Source organism: Gopherus evgoodei, chromosome 14, assembly GCF_007399415.2.
Source record: "Gopherus evgoodei ecotype Sinaloan lineage chromosome 14, rGopEvg1_v1.p, whole genome shotgun sequence".
In the NCBI taxonomy this organism is placed as follows: Eukaryota; Metazoa; Chordata; order Testudines; family Testudinidae; genus Gopherus; species Gopherus evgoodei.
In genome coordinates this window covers 5,872,042-5,884,108 of record NC_044335.1, presented here as the reverse complement: position 1 = coordinate 5,884,108, position 12,067 = coordinate 5,872,042, and the positions used below count along the sequence as shown (strand labels likewise).

At 48.2% G+C, this 12,067-nt stretch overlaps 1 protein-coding gene across 1 annotated transcript in view; it reads right to left on the bottom strand.

Moving 5' to 3' along the window:
* The window catches only part of MYT1 (myelin transcription factor 1), a 111,475-nt gene extending 101,048 nt beyond the window's left edge, over positions 1-10,427 (bottom strand). Inside the window, exon 1 of the mRNA XM_030533658.1 lies at positions 10,281-10,427. The gene's annotated coding sequence lies outside the window, so the exon portion shown is untranslated. The remainder of the gene's footprint in view (positions 1-10,280) is intronic.
* Between the last annotated feature and the right edge of the window lie 1,640 nt (positions 10,428-12,067).

Below are 12,067 nucleotides of genomic sequence, written 5' to 3'. Positions count from 1 at the left end.
AAAGATGGCAAATTCAGATTCTAGGACATTTTCGGCCATTTAAATCATCCAAAGTAGTTGGTGAAATTCTATTTAATTATCTTATGTGCAACATGCAGGCATTTATGGGTAATTATTTTGGCTAGAAAACTCAGCAAGCTTTACACAGAAATCCCAGGGACAAGTGCACAGTATATCTATTCAATGTCAAATGGTTGCTTCTGAGAGATTTAAAAAACTAAAATAAAATCAAGCACACTGTAAGGGTCACCTGCAGATAAGGCCAGTAATACCTTGGGTTTTAAGTAGTGTATATATGAAACCTCCCCCAGAGACATCTCATATACCTTATAACAACACTCACTATGAGAGCTCCATAATATGGGTTTTGAATTCATTTCTGCTGAATACATCTGATTCCTAAGCTGGCAGAGAAGACTTAGGTAAACAAGTCTGAGAAGCTGCTGCAAGAGACAATTTTCTTTCTAATCTTTTGCTCTCAAACAGGCTCTAATAATCAAACCCACTAGAGTAGCCTGGTCTCAGTCGGAAAGGCCAGAAAGCTTGCTCTAGACACATCTATTCCAGCTCCAAATCATAAAATATCAGGGTTGGCAGGGACCTCAGGTGGTCATCTAGAGTCCAATCCCCTGCTCAAAGCAGGACCAATCCCCAGACAGATTTTTGCCCCAGATCCCTAACTGGCCTGGCTTTCAAGGATTGAACTCATAACCCTCAGTTTAGCAGGCCAATGCTCAAACCTCTGAGCTATCCCAGATGGTTTCAAGCTAGTAGGTTTCTTCTTTTGCCTAAGTCCCACTGCAGTTATATTTAATTGGAGCAAAGGCATCTTATGCAGCAGTTCTGGAAATGTACTGTTTTACAGCATATTGGATAAATGTATCTTAACAGCTCAAGATTGATTTCTTCTATGCAGCGGAAGAAGGGAAAATAGCATGCCCTAAGTTGTGTCTGTTCCAAGGAGTTGCCTGTACCATTTGTACTCTAAACATTAGTCATGAAAGGTGTGAACTCATATATTATGTATGGGAAGTAGGGTTTTCAGTTTTCTGCAAAAAGGAATCTCCAACGTTTGGTATTTTGTTAGCAAGCTGGTACCATATGGCTCTCCCCTGCTGATATCCTTTCACACCAGAACTTTATGTTCAGATGCTTTAGTTAATATTTTACCCAGCAAGCATAAACAGGATGCAGAGACTGCCTTCGACAACAACCTCCTTTTTAAACTAGGTACCTGTGTTAATATTGAAAGATTCGTTCAGTAAGTGGTTTACTGAGCACATATGTTTTTTCCTCCGGGTCTGAACTGAGTTGTTTACTTCATCTGTGTTGTCTGACAAAACACAGGGAGCAAACCCCAAAAGGACTTTCTTTTTAATCTGTTTGTGATCAAGTGCTAACATTGGGTACATTCAAATATGCTGTATGTGTGTCTAAGGATGTCTCCCTCCTTGGTTTTTATTTTGATAGGACTTAGCCCTGCAAGATACTGTGAGCCATTATCTACTGCTGAAATCAATGTAAGCTGAGAACGCTAAGAACCTCCTAGCCTTAGTCTGTTCCACTGAAAGCTCCTTAGGGCCCTGCTTTCTGCTGCCTGCTACTCTCTGTATGGTGTTAGGCATTTATCCACTTGAAAAGGTTTTATTGGAGTTGTAAACTGCTGCTTTCAAACAGAAGAAATAGATTTCTTACAAACCTTCCATTTTGGAACAGAGGTAAATTCTTCCCTCTCACAAAGCAAATTCAAGGGCAAAAACATGCATTCTTGACATAGGTAAAACTCTCATTGACTTTGAGGGATGTTTATCCTAAGTAAGGACTGAAGGCCTAAATTGTCAAAAAGTAATCAATGATTTTAGGTTCTCATCTTTAAACACCTTAAAGAGGCCCAATTTTTACAAGATGAGGAGTCTCTTTAAAACATCTTCAAGTGGCTACTCAAAAAAAAATCACTATTCTGAAACGGACTAAAAGATTGTGGCCCTCACTGCTACATTTAGATTTCTTTTTTTTTAATTCTGCAATATTCATAAAACCACCAGGGTTTAACAGATGTCTTTCAGCCTCCACTCTGATTAATGAGAATATTGTCAGAATGGAAATCAGGTCACAAATGTTTAATACTTCATTTAAAAAGTCTTCAGCTTCTTAAAAGAGTTCCACTAATCCCAAACATGACAGATGTACAAGGCAGTTTTGCTTGGGGCAGATGAAAATTCTCTTTTTTGCTCTTTCATTCAGTCTGATTCAAATAACATTGCAATTTTTTTTAAATGTGCTGACTTCAAAATTTAAAAAAAGGAAAAAAAAGAAAAGAATGAAAGGTGACCAGGAAACCAGTGCGATCACAATAAAAGCAAACTTATTGCTGTTAACATAAAAAGGGAAGGGAGTGGGGGAACAGTCGGAGCCCATATACAGGTTAGCACTAAAGCTTTCTGTTAAAGATAAAACGGGGACCTTTTCAAACTATATTTTTCCATTTGAAAGTGTTTATTAATCTATTCTTTCTGAAGCAAAAAGTTCAATGAAAGACAAAGATCAAAGGCATTTTAATTCAGGTGAAAATAATTGTATTTTCCATTTTCGTTTTGTTTTAAAAAAAGATAAAGGGCAGTATTAAAGCAGTGCGTCACATTTTATTTTAAAGACTTGACAATTGCTTGAAATAGTCTAACCACAGAGACACTGATCTCCTTCTCCTCCAACTTACCAAAGTGTTCACAGAACGCCCGTTTGCCTTTCTCCCCTCCTTTCTACACTACACTGGTCTTTTGCCAAGACCTTCACTATAGAAGCTTTCAAAATCACAATTTCCCCTTGCTTCAGCTTTTCCTCCAAGGTGTACCGCCACACACAGGCAACGCACAGGGGCAACTCTGAGGCAGGCAGTACAGTGGGTTTCGGAAATCAGTATTCCAGGGGTGACCTACTGGAACCAAACGTGAAACCCTGGACCCATCTTCTACTGGACAGGCACTAACTTGTTGTAAACAGACAAATCCTGGGTCCATATGTGTCTAACTCCCCTAGGTCTGAATAGTGACTAGTTCCTAGCTCTGGGTCTCTCCGACATGCTCCCAAGTCCAGGCCCCATGCCGAACACTCTAAGGCAGTGGGACCCTGCTGTCCAGCTGCCTTAGGCCCCAGAACCCGTGCCTCAGCCCTTCCAAGCCACCAATTGGTTAGATGCATTCGCCCAGAGTCCACCTAGCTGTGAGAGTTCTGGTTTCTTGTTAAGGGACAATGGAGCAGGTAAGCAAGGCACACAGGCTTAGTAGAGCAATTAAACCACTGATACTTTGCTCTTAACAAGCCACACTAGAGAGAGAGAGATTTTGAAGGAAGTGGGGAATCTGAATGCAACCCTCTGGCCCCAGGATAAAATCCTGGCCTCACCGAAGTCAGTGGCAAAACTGGAAAGTTTGGACAATATGAGTGTCACCCTGTGTGGAGGGAACGTCAAGGGAATGCCAACCTGTCAGAGAAGGGAAGGGGCACAGTCCTTATAACCCATGCATATCCTAGCAATCTCAGACTATTCACAAAGGGCTGATACCTGGGAGCAGAATCCTATTTCTCTCACAATATTCCCTAGAGCGTCTCTCTTCCCACCCTAATAGCCCATGGTAGAGAGAGTGCAGCCTCGTGGTTCTGTCTGGGCTTGCCAGAAGCCCTCCACCCCCCTCAAGCCTACAGCAGGTTTGAGAAGCAAGTAGCATCAAAAGATAAGGCTTAAAGTGTCTTATGCAGGGAATTGGAAATCCCAGTGAGTTTTGGGAGAGGCTGATGCTGTGGAGATCAGTTTCATGCCTCACCTCCCAACCCAAAAGGCAGAGTGACAAATGCGCAGATATCCCATGTAAGCAACTTCAGAAGCAGAGGAAAGGTAGATAATGCCATCCCATAGAAAAGACTACAGGAAATCTGGGGACTATATAATGAGTTGCAACTAGTTTCCATGGAATCACCCCATCAAGATGCTTCTTTTCATGCTTCTCTCTTAGTCACACACACACCAATCTGCCTCTCTTCCTCACTCCCAGCAAAAGTGATGACAAAGGAGTGGGTTTTCTTTTTGCCATTGGAAAAAATGTGGCCATTATCCTTTAGTTCCATTGTTGGTAGGTAGTGAGAGTCCCTGGGGAAGGGTGATGTACCAACGCATGCATTATTTCCCTAGCAGGCGTCCTGTAGAAGTGAATTAGTCTGCAGGCACAGCCTGGCCTGGCGTCTTTATACATAGCATGATCTCCCCAACCCTCCCAGCTACTGAAAGTAGTTGAAAGATCAAATCCCCTTGTACAGTCAAATAACATTCAAGTTGCTACAATGTTCTTTATAAACTGATATTTAGTGGTGCCTTGCTTCAAAAGCTGCTCCAGTCCATCCCAGAGGTGGCTGCCTCTCAGTGGTGGGTGAAGTATGCCCAGGGCCAGTGCAACCATTTAGGCAACCAACTAGGATTTAGGGGGCAGCATTTTCTTTGGCAGCGACCACGCGGCTGAATCTTCGGCTGCCCCAGTGGCCACTGGCATTTAGGCAGAGGGAGCTGGGGCAGGGAGGCGCGGGGAGGGCCGCCTGCAGCAAGTAAGGGGTGGGGTCAGCACGCAGGGGAACTCCCTGCCTAGACTCCTCCCCGAGCATGCCATGGCAGCTTCCCTTCTCCAGCCTCCCAGGCTTGCAGCACCTACGCTGATTGGTGCCGCAAGCCTGGGAGGCAGGAGAAGTGAAGCAGCGAGGGAGTGCTGGGGTGGAGGCAGAGCAGGAGTGAGCTGGGGCAGGGGGGTGCCTCAGGGCGGAGGGGGGGGAGCTGCCGTGGTTGGGGGGTGCCTCAGGGCAGGGGCTCGGGGACGGGGGAGGGTGCAAGGTGGAAGTTTCTCCTAGGGCCCGAAACATCCTTGCTCCGGCCCTGAGTGAGTCCAGTACTTAACCCTTCTGTGCTTTGATTGCCCTAGCTGCAGACCAGGGACATAAACACCGCTTTATTGGCTTTTGAAATCCTTGGACAAGAGCAACGTGTATTATTCTCCTTTGTAAAGTTTACAATGTATAGAAACGCACAAGTAGAAGGAGCTAATGACCGCTAGCAGAGCTAAGTGGCGGCTGTCTATCTAGGTTAATGCCCGCAGCTCATCGCCAGGATCAGGACAATTTCCTCCCTCTGATCCCTGTCCACCTGTCCTTGAAACACTCAGTAACTGATGCTCTGTCTCCGAGCTACAGCGAGCCAGCCACCGGCTGCTTTCACCGAAAACTTTCCGGCTTTCAGGAGTTAGTTCGTGCCCTTTCGAGCAGCGCTGACTTTCTCCGGGGTGGGTCTGCCACCCTCCCTGCGGGCAGACGGAACAGCTGAGCTCGGCCGCATGGGTAACGCGCTGCTCCCTTGCGCCCGCTGACTTTCTGCTTTCTGGGAAATGTGGCAGGATGAGTTCACCCGAGCTGAGGCCACTGCCGACATTTCCTGGAAGCGCGATTGCAAAGCCAGACACCCTCCCGCCCTCGGTTATTCCTCTGCCCTAGAGGCCGGATCTCCCCGCCTGGGGCTGTCGATTAGTTCCCCTTTGCAGGGTGCAGAGCGCAGCCGGAGCTGACACGTGCAGGGAACAGACCTGATCAAGCCAGCTCGTCTTCCCAGCTCCAGATCACAATATATTTTCACACGGTGGGATTGGGGAGGGGGTGGAGAAAACTGCTTCCAGCCAGGTGAAGCTTTGAAAATGAGTCTCTCCCTCTCAGTTAAATGCAAGGAACCAGAACGCGCAAAGGCGCGCGCCCTGGGAGAGGCAGATCAGAGGGTTAAAGTGTTTCCAACATGTCTGAGTAAAATGGCAGCTGGTCTGACGCTCTGCACACCCAGCTCAGCCTGGCGGGGATCATATGACTTCCAGCAATAATTCAAAAGCTTTCTCCGGCTTCTTCCGGCAAGTCGGTGTGATCTGGTTACAAGGATGCTGACCAGCAGCCCCGGCCAGGCAGCCTCTCTGCGCTTTAAGGCTGCAATCCGCAATAAATAAATCACTTTTAAAAAAAATGTAACCGGGCTGAAGGGGGTTTGTTTTGTTTTATTTTATTTTTTTGGCAATTGTGCCAAGACAGTGTCAAGAGTGACATGCATCCAGCTAGGGAGCAATGCAACCTCCCCCCACTCCCCCCGACAGGGACAGACTGGAGAGGAAGGTAGCGATGTAACTTGACATGTGAAATGCAAGTGCAATGGAGCTTCTGACCAGCGCAGCGCGCTCCCCCTGCCAAATGCGAGTCCATGGGCCGGGTTCTGCTCCCACTTGCAGCTCAGGAGTGACTCCAGTGTCAGGGAAGGAAGAGCAAGCCCCGTGTCTAGAGCTGTTGCAAGCACCCCCAGCATGCACAGGAGCTGCTCTCCCAGGACGGGACTCAGCCACCCTGCTATTAGAGGCTCCACGTGCCTCCCTCCGTTCCAGCCAGCTCCGAGCACCGGACTTTCTGCTTCAGCGGCTCTTCCCCTTCCGAGTCAGCCTGGGGCTGCCCACCCACGAGCTCTCCCCTGCGCCACTCCTGACCCGGCCCTGCAGTTTGCTGCTTTGATTAAGTCCCTGCTAGAGAGCAGCTCTACCTACCCAGCTGCTTTATTCTCAAGGGTCATTACTGTCTGCAGCTCCCCGGTTTGAAGTCACCTGCTCCTGCTGTTCCCCGCAGTCCTCCGGGATGAGCCGTAGGAAATCAGCATTTGGCCGGCACCAGTAACGCAAACAAACCAGCATCGCACAGCCCAGGGAGGCACAAAGGCCAACAGGGACCCCGGAGCCAGCCTGACACACCGCAACGGGACTGGCAGCGGCACTGGCCTGTCACTGGAGCCACCCATGCGGAGCCCCCCAAAGTCCAGCTAGGAGCTGAAGATTATTAGTTTCATGCATCTTAGGTCTCTAACCGCCGCCCCCCCTTCAGTGTCATACCCCTAGCGCCTGTACAGATATTTACAGACACTGGAGTGAAGGAGAGGGGGATGCGTAGGGGGGCAGGAGGCTGTAATGGTGGCTTAAGAGATAAAGGTGGAAAATATTTCATAGACTATCAGGGTTGGAAGGGGCTTCAAGAGGTGCCAGTCCAGCCCCGTGCTCAAAGCAGGACCAAGCCCCAACCAAATCTAAGGAATTGGAGCAAGGCGTTATTTATGCGAGGCTCAGAAATTCCCACCACACTGTATTTTTAAAGGGGATTTTATAAAGAGGAGAGTGCGGGTGGGAGGTCTTTTGAGGTCACCGTCTTATTGAATTAGGGACCTTGTTGTCAAAAGGTGAAATTCACCCTTGTTTAGAGAAGCAGCAGGAGACCCCTGACTTAAGTGATGCATCTGGGCCTCTGGACAGGTACCAGGGAACCTGGGTGGAAGTTAAGCAGGGAAGCAAGGACTGGCCCCGTGTTCTCTTTCATCCGGATTAAAATCTGCCTCCACCTCGCAGGAGCCCACGTGCGAGTTGTGGCGTAGCTGCATTTCTGCTGAGTGCACCGAATGCTTCAGCCCAGGTCCTCCCCCCAAGGACGGTCGTGCAGTTAAAAGGTTAGCGAAGAGCCATGAAGGGCGATCAGATGACGCCTTCCAGGAGCCTGCCTCTTCTTACAACAAACCTGGCTACAACGGGCTTGGTGAGACGGATCGGTTTTAAACGTGCGCCTCTAAAAACATCCCATTCTCGGATCTTAAAAAACCACCCACAAACCAATGGAGACTTCAATTATGCTGGGCAGCTATCTGGGAGGAACAGAAGGGGGGCTTGCCTGCAGAGCTCCTCTGATAAACACCCATGTTGTCTTCCCACATGTAGCCCCAGGGTGACTAATATTTATTAATAACCTTCCTTCGAAGGAATCCCATCAAACACCCGTGGGAGGCTCTAGGAGGCAGGGATTACAGGACACAGACGAGATTGCGCTGTTTTCACCCTCTTGGTTGTTAGAGCATCCGTGCATGCACTGTCCTCCCTATAAACAGAAGAGAGTTGAGCACGCAGCTCCGTGTTCTTCTACGAGCACACCTCTCCAGGGATGACCCTCCAAGCTAATTTTGCAAGTGCAGTAGTGGTTACTTGCGGCATAGGATACCTGGCCCCCACTGCAAATAAACTGCTGTGGTCTATTGGTACCTGCAGCTAGAAGTGCGATCTATAAATACACTTCGCCACTTAGCAATTCTGTCTGAATTTGCAGCTAGTCACAAAACAAACTTTCCCGAGTCCCCTTAAGGGTGAAATAGCTCTTCCCAGAGCCCCTCTGACCATTGGGAGCTGAAGGATACACAATTCCCCCCTTCCCCAGAGAGTGATCTCGGCCTCCACAAGGCACAGGCAAACGGGGAGTGTGTGTGTGTGTGTGTGTGTGTGTGTGTGTGTGTGTCAGTCACAGCTTAACAACCAACTTCCCTTAGTTGTCTGGGAGCCTGGAACGCTAGAGCGGAGAACGGCCGCCGCCGTCAAACGGGTTTGTGCTTCTTTCCCCTGCAGCAGAGCCCCTGCCACAATGTGCTGCCGCTGGAACAATAAACAGCATCATACAAAGAAGTGTACAGGCGGCATCTTTCCTTCTGGTTTCTATGACAGCATCAGCGACAACCCTGCCATAAACTCTAATTCCTGGAGCCCTCGCGCTCCCCCCTCCCCCTTTTGTCTGCCATTAATTAAAGGGACCATATGGAAAAAGCTGATAATAACAGCAGATGAGCCAACGAGAGAGAGGGGGAAATAAAAAGCGGTAGGGAGACGGGGAGGACTTCGCCTGAAATTACCTTTCCTGGGGAAAGGATTAGAATACAAGCAGAGGGGCCAACAATAGATGGAGGCTAAACATAGCGACAGGGTCTGTTTGTGGCAATGGCTGTCCTGCAAAACTACACACTAATGCTGAGTAAGTCAGACAGCAAAGCAGGGGGAGCCCCCCAGACAGCCAGGTCCTGTATCCAAGCCAAGCTTCAGAACGGGGGCAAGGGAGGATTTCAAGGCACAGATCCTGATGACTCATCACACAAAGGCCTCCTGCCCCTAGGTATCGGTTTCGTTCAGTGGTTTATGTCCATCTTATTGGGACTTGCTCTTTTGTTTGCACGGGTCACAAACGAAATAACCTTGAACGTGTCTGAGTTTTTGTTTTCCAATTGCTACAAGAGATGGTTTCCTTAGTGTTCTCCCTAATACAGAACCACCTCTGCCGTCCAGCAAACTGGTCCTTTCGCTCCAGCACCCAGGAGCAAGGGACGGTTTTCACTTGCTGTACGAACCTTTTGCGGGATTTTTAACTTTTCGGTGAAATTGGTAAAGGGATCATTCAAGCAAAGCCTCTGATCAAAGCTAACTAAAAATAAGCCTTCAGATGTCTTTTTGTCATGGTAAACAGAGAACACGAAAACAAACATGGCACATTTTCCTCATTTCTCCTCACTATAAATAGAAAAGTGGAAAGTAGTCAGAAAAAAAGTCTGCTAGTTGAAACAGCCAACGCATGGCCTTTGAACACAGCACATCAACCTGCTTTCAAATGCATGCAATTTTTAATAGGTTCTTTCCTATTTTTTTAAACTCAGTCTCTTCACTTAGTTGAAGGAAAATGCAGAGCCCATTAATGATTTAAGAGTAAGACCCAGCAGACCTAAGATATTGGCCTGCGTCTTTTGTACAAGGCAAACAAGAACAAAATATGTAACACCCCCCCCCCTTCCCCCTTCAGTAGTTTAAGAAAAAAAGAAAAGAAAACCCAGAGAGATCACAACCTCAGACAGAGTCAGTCACAGCATCGGCCCCTGTTCAGTACCTTGGACGGGAAGTTACCATGCAAGATATCCCAGTGAAAAACTACGAAGCTTGCCTTTTTTTTTCCTTCTCCCTTTACGAAGCTTCTTCTGTTAAAACCACAGTGATTTCTCCTGATAAACATCCACAGATCTCTATGTCCACAGACATATCTGCTCTTCCTCTTCCAGAAAGTTTCCCAGCTGAATACGATGCTGTCCTCTGTCCCCCCTCCCGCCCCCGCTAAAGATCTCTTCAGTCAGAAGCATAACAACATGTCCACTAGAGTCTCAGAGAAAGATGAACCTAGGAATAACCATTATCTTCATAAAACCGCCTTGGTTCTCCGATGCGATTTTAAAACAACAAACCCTGCTTCCAAGAGCCAAGCCTGCATCTGTTTACATTAGCTGTGGTCTCCGAGAACCCCTTCCTCTGCTCTGTACCAATCCAAGGTGAACCCCCCCCAACAGCATTATCTGCCTTTGTCAGAGAAAGAACATAATATTGACTTACCTTTTCCCCACAGCTATTGTCTGCCCCTTTTCAACATGACATCACGGAAAGCAATCATGAAATTTACACGGGGAGGGGGAGAGGTTGGAGGTGCGGGGGGGAAGAGGGAGTTGTTGGAGGTTTGCCCACTTGCCTACACCGGTAACATGCGTGTACGATGGTTTGTTGGTTTCAGTTAAATAGCTGATGCTCCTTAGTGTGTGAACTCTTAAGCCTGCTAAAGGCAATGTCTCATTTACTTAATGACCGCTCTCATTAATGGAAATGGCACAGAGGGGGCTTGATGCGCCTTCCCTTTGTAAATACACTACCCATGAACCCTTGGGGTTGCAATATATCTGTTTACTCTCCGAGGTGAAATACATTTACAGTATAGCATCAAAGAGACGGGACCGCTGACTTTTTGGAGTGGAGAGCGAGCGAGCTGGGGCGCTGCTCGACCCGCCGCCCCCTCCTGTTTTTGCCCCCTCCCCCCGCCGCCAGACCCATCAGAAAGGGCCTGATTTTGCCCAAGATGATTCATAATTAATATGCAGAGGAGTTGGGGGTTCTTTTCCGCCACGCACGCACTAGGGCTGCGAATGGTACAACTGCCATCCTCATCCCCCCCTGTGCATTCCCTTCCTATGGTACAGTCCAATAATTCCTAATAGCAACAACCAGGGAATGACAGATGCCCTAGGTTAGCACAGCTACAGCGAAAGTACTTTACAATATTTATTGGTGGTTAGGAAGATGACCTATCATCATAAAGAAGAGACTGGGAAATTTATCGCCAATATGAAACAGGAAGTATTGCATATTAGCCGATGTACATATTCAAGGGCCGGTTGTTATAGTGTATATATTTCTCTTTCAAAAAGCACCACACACAACGTTCCCAGAAAACACCCCTCCTTCAAAAAAACAGGAAGGGAGGAGGGTGATGGATAAGGTTTCAGATGGTTCCATTTGTTTCTTTCCGCTGAAAGCACAAGAATGATCCTTCTAAAAACAGCTCCACAATCGCTTGTGTGAGTGACTGTGTGTGTGTGGATCGCTTCTTCCTGGAAGCCTGCTTCCCTCCCGGAAAGAGGCTCTGCTCCCTCCACCCCATCCAAGAGCTATCCTCAGAATATCCCCTCCTCCCCCTCACAGGCCTCATCACCACCCATGAGGTGTGCCATGGAGCTGACACGTGCTGTGTTGTCCCGGATCTTGTCAGAGAGACCCCCCCAAGCCCCATGGGCAAGCAAAGACAACCGTTATCACCTTTCCCCTGTGTTGGACTGGTGCATTAGCACTTTTAATCGGCGTCGATTGTAACTTCGGAAAATCGTGGCGGAAATATGATCCGATTGAATTAAGCTCTTAGCACTGGGGACGGATCCTCTGCACTTCCTAGCCTGTCCTCCCCCCCTCTCGGAGGTGACTGGACTGTCCTCTTAATGGAGATTTTAAAACAGACTGCAGCTCACACATGGACTAAACCCCCCCGGAGATGCTAGAGCCAGAGAGCGGTTGCAGAGTGAGGCAACCCAAGTTGAGTTCGGGGCCTGTGGTCCGCCATGGCTGGTCTGGAGGGACCCTGCGAGCCAAACGGCTGACCTTCTCCCTGCTGGAGCTCGCCCAGGCCCGCACGGACAGAAAAGCCAAGAGAAGACAAAAGTTGCAACCTGAGCATTGTCAAACACCCCACTAAAGTCATTTATTCTCCTTCCCAAAGCACGGGGAGCAGCGGAACGTCTCGCCTGTGTCCTCCTTTATGGCGCAGTTGTGTGTGCGAGAGAGAGGAAGAGTCAAGGACA